At 42.4% G+C, this 5657-nt stretch overlaps 1 long non-coding RNA gene across 1 annotated transcript in view; it reads left to right on the top strand.

The window, feature by feature from the left end:
* The first annotated feature begins 2870 nt into the window (after positions 1-2870).
* The window catches only part of LOC117244982, an 11342-nt gene continuing 8555 nt past the window's right edge, over positions 2871-5657 (top strand). Inside the window, exon 1 of the long non-coding RNA XR_004499039.1 lies at positions 2871-3036. This is a non-coding gene — a long non-coding RNA (uncharacterized LOC117244982). The remainder of the gene's footprint in view (positions 3037-5657) is intronic.

Here is a 5657-nt window from a genome sequence, read left to right as displayed (position 1 = left end):
TACCCCAAAAATTCAGCAATTGCTATAGGAGCAATGTTAAAGGGCTATCAATAACACCTCTAAAAACACAAGCAGTCTAATTGCTGAAAGCTGCCAAAAGATACAGTAATCTGTTGGAATCCTGTTCTGTGCACCTGTGTCAGAGTGATTAGAGTACATTATATTTTAAAAAAATTAAAAAAAAAAAAATTAAAAAAGCCCCAAATTTTTACTTGGAAATGACTTGTAGAAGGAGCCTCTCAGAATCTCTGAATATTTTTAAAGGGAAAGATGTTAACAGATAATGCACAGAATGACTTGCAGATTCAGCCATGCCTGCTCTGAGGGCCACAGGAATTCTGTGCATCACTGAGTGGCAGCTCCTTCCTGCAGGGCTCCAAAGGTAAGAATGAAGGGTCTTCATCACAGTGAGTAAAATGTTGCATCCAGCTTGGGTGGCTTCCAGGAAATTATCTTATTTAGCTTGTTTGCTTATTGCTTTACCATTTCTGCTCATCAAACCAGCCAGAGTGAAGTTCAATTTACAAAAAAAGTAAATAAATTAATTGATAAATATTCAATGATACAGAAGAAGGCTGGATAAGAGCTGGCACACTGAGAGCTGAGGAGGAGGGTGCAAGAAAGCTCTGCAGCCCTCCCCCATAGCTTTTCTAATGGTTGATAGAGGGAGTCTTTGGAAATTTGCTCTTTGATTTTTGGACAGTGTGAAAATCCCAGTTAAACTCATGTAAAGGCTTGACTGTGCCCATAATGGCTGTAATAAGATTGCTATAAAAATCACTGAAGGGTTTTCTAGGTAAGTCAGTCTGTAAGCTTAGGAAGAACTCAGATTTTTTGTTTCTCAGGGCTGTAGAGCTACAGAATTGCTGATTAAGGAATCACTTGGTGGGTTAGAAGTACCCTCCTTCCTGAGCGCAGTTCAGATTTGCCATCCTGATTAAAATATTCCCATTCTGCAGTGTTAATCTACTCTTTAATAATCTGGCTTTTGGCCATTGAAATTCACTCCAGGATTTTTTTTCACCCAGTTTAGTTCACAGTATTTTGTATTATTTAGACAAAAAAAAACAACCAAGCAAACAAAAATTTTTTGTTGGATGGAAACTTTCAGAAAGGTTCATGGAAGATCAGAAAGATCCTTTTTCAAGGAGGATCTTGGGAAATGCTTTGAGGAAAAAGGACACAACGTTCAGGGTCTTTTGAAGCCTCCACTAGGCACCAAAGAGCTTTGGAGTCTTTTAAATGGTTATTTTATAAGCCATTGGCACCAAGCTCAGTTAAAGCACTTGGCTAATTTTTAATCAGATATATGGAAAAGCATAGAATAAGAATGTGAGTTTCTTTTCTGAGGCTTGCTGGTTATCAGAGTGGTGCTGGAAAAAAGGCAGCTCCATTTCAGTGTTTAATGTGCCATAATATTGCATGACCACAAACCATTAGGTTCTTCATCTCATAGGTGATTAATTTCCAGGGAACATATGTTAAGAGAATAACATATATCCCCAGACTTCCTCTCCAAAAGATTGTCACCAAGCAACATCAGTGTTTTGTATTTACTGACACAAAAATGAAGAAAAAACAAAGATGAAAAATCAGAAGAATATTTTTTTCAGAAAATCTAGTTTGGTCATTAGAGGGAAATCAAATATTTTCCAAATTTCTGGGAAGTTCTGTGAAGTAATATGGTGGTGATGAAGAAAAAAATATTGCAGCTAACTTAATGTGAGTATGAATTGCATCATCACTGTTCCTTGACTTCTGAAACTGGGTAATACAAGTTCATAAAATTACTATAACTCCTTAGGAAAAAAACCCTATTTAATCTCCTTTCAGATAAGCAGAAATGTCATTAGGTTTCCCCTTTCCTGCCTTAAACAGACAGCTCAGTGCTCAGGCTCCTCTCTGGGCACTGATGCTGAGCCCAGGGAGGACAGGGACAGGATGGAAAAACTGTCTGCCCAGACTCCTGAGAGAATTTGGCTGCCAAGTGCTAACAGGTCTTCACTGACCATCTGTAAACTGAGTTTTACTCCCCTCCTCCCCACCCAGGCTTAGGCATCCTCTGCACTGGGATGGCTTTTCTTAGGGCTGGATCAGTGATTATGGACGTGGTTATCCAAGATCCTGCTAGCACCCACAGCCCAGCCACTGAGCAGTGCTGACATGCCATAACAAAACTACTGCCAAGATTCTCTTCATCTTAGCTCTACCTTTTCACTGAGACTTTTCATCTGCTTTATTCCTCCAAAACTTGATGGTTTTTGAACTAAACCAGGAAAAAATTAGTCTAAATAGTTTATATTTGACAATTTATGAATGCCTCTGTGTGTGTGTCTGTCCAAGGCAGATCTTCAGTGTGAGGTTCCAGTGCTGTCTGCAGTTATTGTGTAAGGATAGCCTAACAGGGTTTTCAAGTTATGTCAGTGCAATTGTTTGAAAAATTATGTACAGTTATATCTGTCTTTAAAACTCCCTATTTATTGTGTAAGCTTTCAACATATGGACCTAAATATCAGTATTGAAATCATCTATTTCACCTGTCTCATTAGGAATTCTATGTAAGAGCCATAAGAATGTAAAGGTTATATAAAATTGTATCCACTATTTATGTATTATTGTCTCCGACACATATGTCCTTTCCATATGGGATGTTCTCACTGTACAGAACATGGTTGCTTCCAAGTATAACTCAACAGAAGCACTCAACCTTTGATTTTAAAACTGTGATCATCCCCACTTCAACAGCCCACGTTGGGAGGAGATTCCAGATTGTGGGGGGAGGAAAATGGCTGCCAATCTGAATGAGGAGGAACGTCAGATGGCAGGGAAGTATTTGTACGAGTTGTATTAACAGAAGCACTGACCTTTACACACTCCAAAACAAGCCAGATGGGCCTTGGATCACAGCACCTGTTTGTCAAGCAAAACTCCTGAATCATCTCAGGCAGTGTTCAAACACAGCCAGGAGAAGCCTGAACACGAAAGGTCTCCCCTAAAATACAGCCCTGAAGCAGTGAAGGTGCACCAGATTTTGAGGTAACTGCTGTTCAAACCTTCAAATCCTAGGCAATATTTTGTTGTATAAATTTTGGCCTACCCATTGTCTGGGATGGAAAACAGATGGGCTGCAGTTTAGCTTTGTAGCAAGAATCCAAATTCAATTCTCTGGCTTGTTCTTAAGAGAATTAATGAAAGTTGAATAGTATGCACTGGCAGCCCCTAAAACCCTCTGTGGTTTTCTTTCTCTTTTCCTTGGCAGGGTGAGGCCATTCTGCATTAAATTTGCATATGGCCACCTTTCTGCTTAGAGTAACTCCAGTGATTCATCTGACCATATTTCTGGTGGATAAGGGCCCTAAATTTCAGGAGCTTTGCCCTCAAAGACAATCCCCATGCTCCTTGCAGCTCCTGCAAGTGAACCAGAGGGACCTGCAGAAGTGAACAGTGATTTAGTATTTACCTTGTTTATTCATTAAGCTGCTGAGGATGATCTTTTGCTCCTCCATGACAACTTGATGTTTAACTGAAACAAATTAAACTTTCTCAAGGGAGAGAATACAGAATTGTGGATGTCTGTAGCAGGGATATTAAGTAGAGCAAAAAAAGTACATGGGGTTCTGCCTGGAGGAGAGGAGAGGAGGAGAGGAAGAGCTCACGTGTCAGAACTCAGAGCTAAGAAAACAACACAAACGTTTCAGTCTTCTGAGTTTAAGTGATGATGGAATTCAACCTGACAGACTCATTTTGAAGTTTCTGAGAGAGATAGAAACTCTTTGCCAGATAAATAACTCTAAATTTGGCCCATTAGGAGCAAGAGCCTTCTTCCAGCTACCATGAGCTTCTTCTCTGCCATTCCACTATGAGTACGGAAGCTTTCCTTAAGGAAGGATTGGAAGGATTTATCCTGCTTTCTGTTTCCTGACCTGCCTGACTCTCTGCTCAGACAGAAGCGATGTGCTGAGCCCATGGGGAGCCCTGGAGCACAAGAGATTTGGGAAGGAACCCAGCAGAGAGGGGATGAAAGTTTTCAGGGGTCTGTCATTCTTCTTAAAGATCAATGGGCTTGTGAGAGAAAGGGATATTAAGAGCTGCAAGGAAACATTTGAAGTCAGCAGGGATCTGGATTATTTCAAATATTGCACCCTCAACAGACCTGCAGGGCCTGTCAGTGAAGCTGGTTCAACTCACCAGGGTTTAGAGCAGCCCTTTCCTGTGGCACAGAAACCAACCTGCTCCCCACAGCTGTGTGTCCCCGGGCTGTGCTCTGGAGCTGGATCTCCATCGTGGCCATGCAATCAAAGGGGTGGCTGAGGTGAGCATCAAGGTTTGAGTCCCTCTCACTCCCTCACACACACTCACATTATCTCACTTGCTTTGTTGGCTTTGATTTCTCTCCCCATAGGACATTGAGCCAATCAGACCAAAAGCACTTTGCCTGAATCTTTTCTCTTCCCACTCTTCTCTGAAAGAGTTTTCAGGACAAAGAGTAAAGCTCGGGAGACCAACATGGTTTAAAGTGAGCTCCTCCTCCTTCTCCTGCTGTCTCCCATCCTTAGAAATGCTTCTATTTCCCTGTTTCCTGACTCCCCAAACTAAAAGATATTTTTTTCTGGCTGCAAGGGAGTGGTTTTGGTGGTGTGGTCACAGCTCATCATTCTCTTGGCAGATGCAGGTCCGCATTGGCTCACGTCCACTGCTGCCAGGGCAGCTCAGGTGTGCCATCCATTGGGCAGGGAGCCCTGAATCTCTCATCCATCAGTGGCTATTCCAGCTTGTGACTCCCAGGAATATCTCAGAAATGTTGCCCTCAGAGTGTGCAGCCAGCACAAACTGGGAGCAGAGGCCAATGACACCTGTGGGGTGTGAGGGAGGTCACAGGAAAGGACACAGCCTGGGCTGGCAGAGATGGATGGTTCTGGCAACCTCCCCAGCACCAACAAACAGAGCAGCTGACTGCTCCTGGGCCTGGCTCACCCCCAGAACTTGTGATGGGAAGGGGCCATATCTGCAGTGAATTGCTGGCATCCAGCTTCCTACACTGTGTGAGAAGGGTTGGTTTAGGTTCTGAGTTTTATAGGTGCACTGGGAGTCTAATGCCCTTTTATTATCACAACTCCATGCTGACCTCCATGCTAAAAAAAGCAGAGACTTTCATTTCATCTCATAATCCACCAAGGGCAAATAAACAGTCAGAAATTTTACTCTTGCTTTTTCCCCAACTCTCATTAAAACTGTGGTCTCTGTTATTACCATGCAGACATTTTGCACTAGTTTTTTATTACAGTCAAGTACAGATGCCCTTTTTATTTTGAGGCAGAGTTAATAGCAAAGCTTTTTTTGCTAAAGTTTCTGATTATCTGCTATGGCTGAGAGCACTTTGCCAGCAATAGTCTCCTTGGAATATTCAGGGTTATGCACATCTTTTAATTCTTTAAAGAGTTTGGTGGTAAATAGCTTGTGTACACTACGATCTCAGTTGAAAAGCAGCCTGCAGACTTCTGAATGTGCCTGTCTTCTTCTCCCAGCACCCAGCCACTGGTCCAGCATTGGGAACCTGAAGTTGCTGGTGAAAAAGGCATTAAGGGGATTTTATAATGAGCCAGTGGGCACGGCACAAACCATGCCCTGAGCCTATGCTTTTGGTGATGCTGTGCTCT

Source organism: Parus major, chromosome 11, assembly GCF_001522545.3.
Source record: "Parus major isolate Abel chromosome 11, Parus_major1.1, whole genome shotgun sequence".
Classification (NCBI taxonomy): Eukaryota; Metazoa; Chordata; class Aves; order Passeriformes; family Paridae; genus Parus; species Parus major.
Note: the sequence above shows the minus strand (reverse complement) of the source record. Positions and strands in the feature narration are given on the sequence as shown.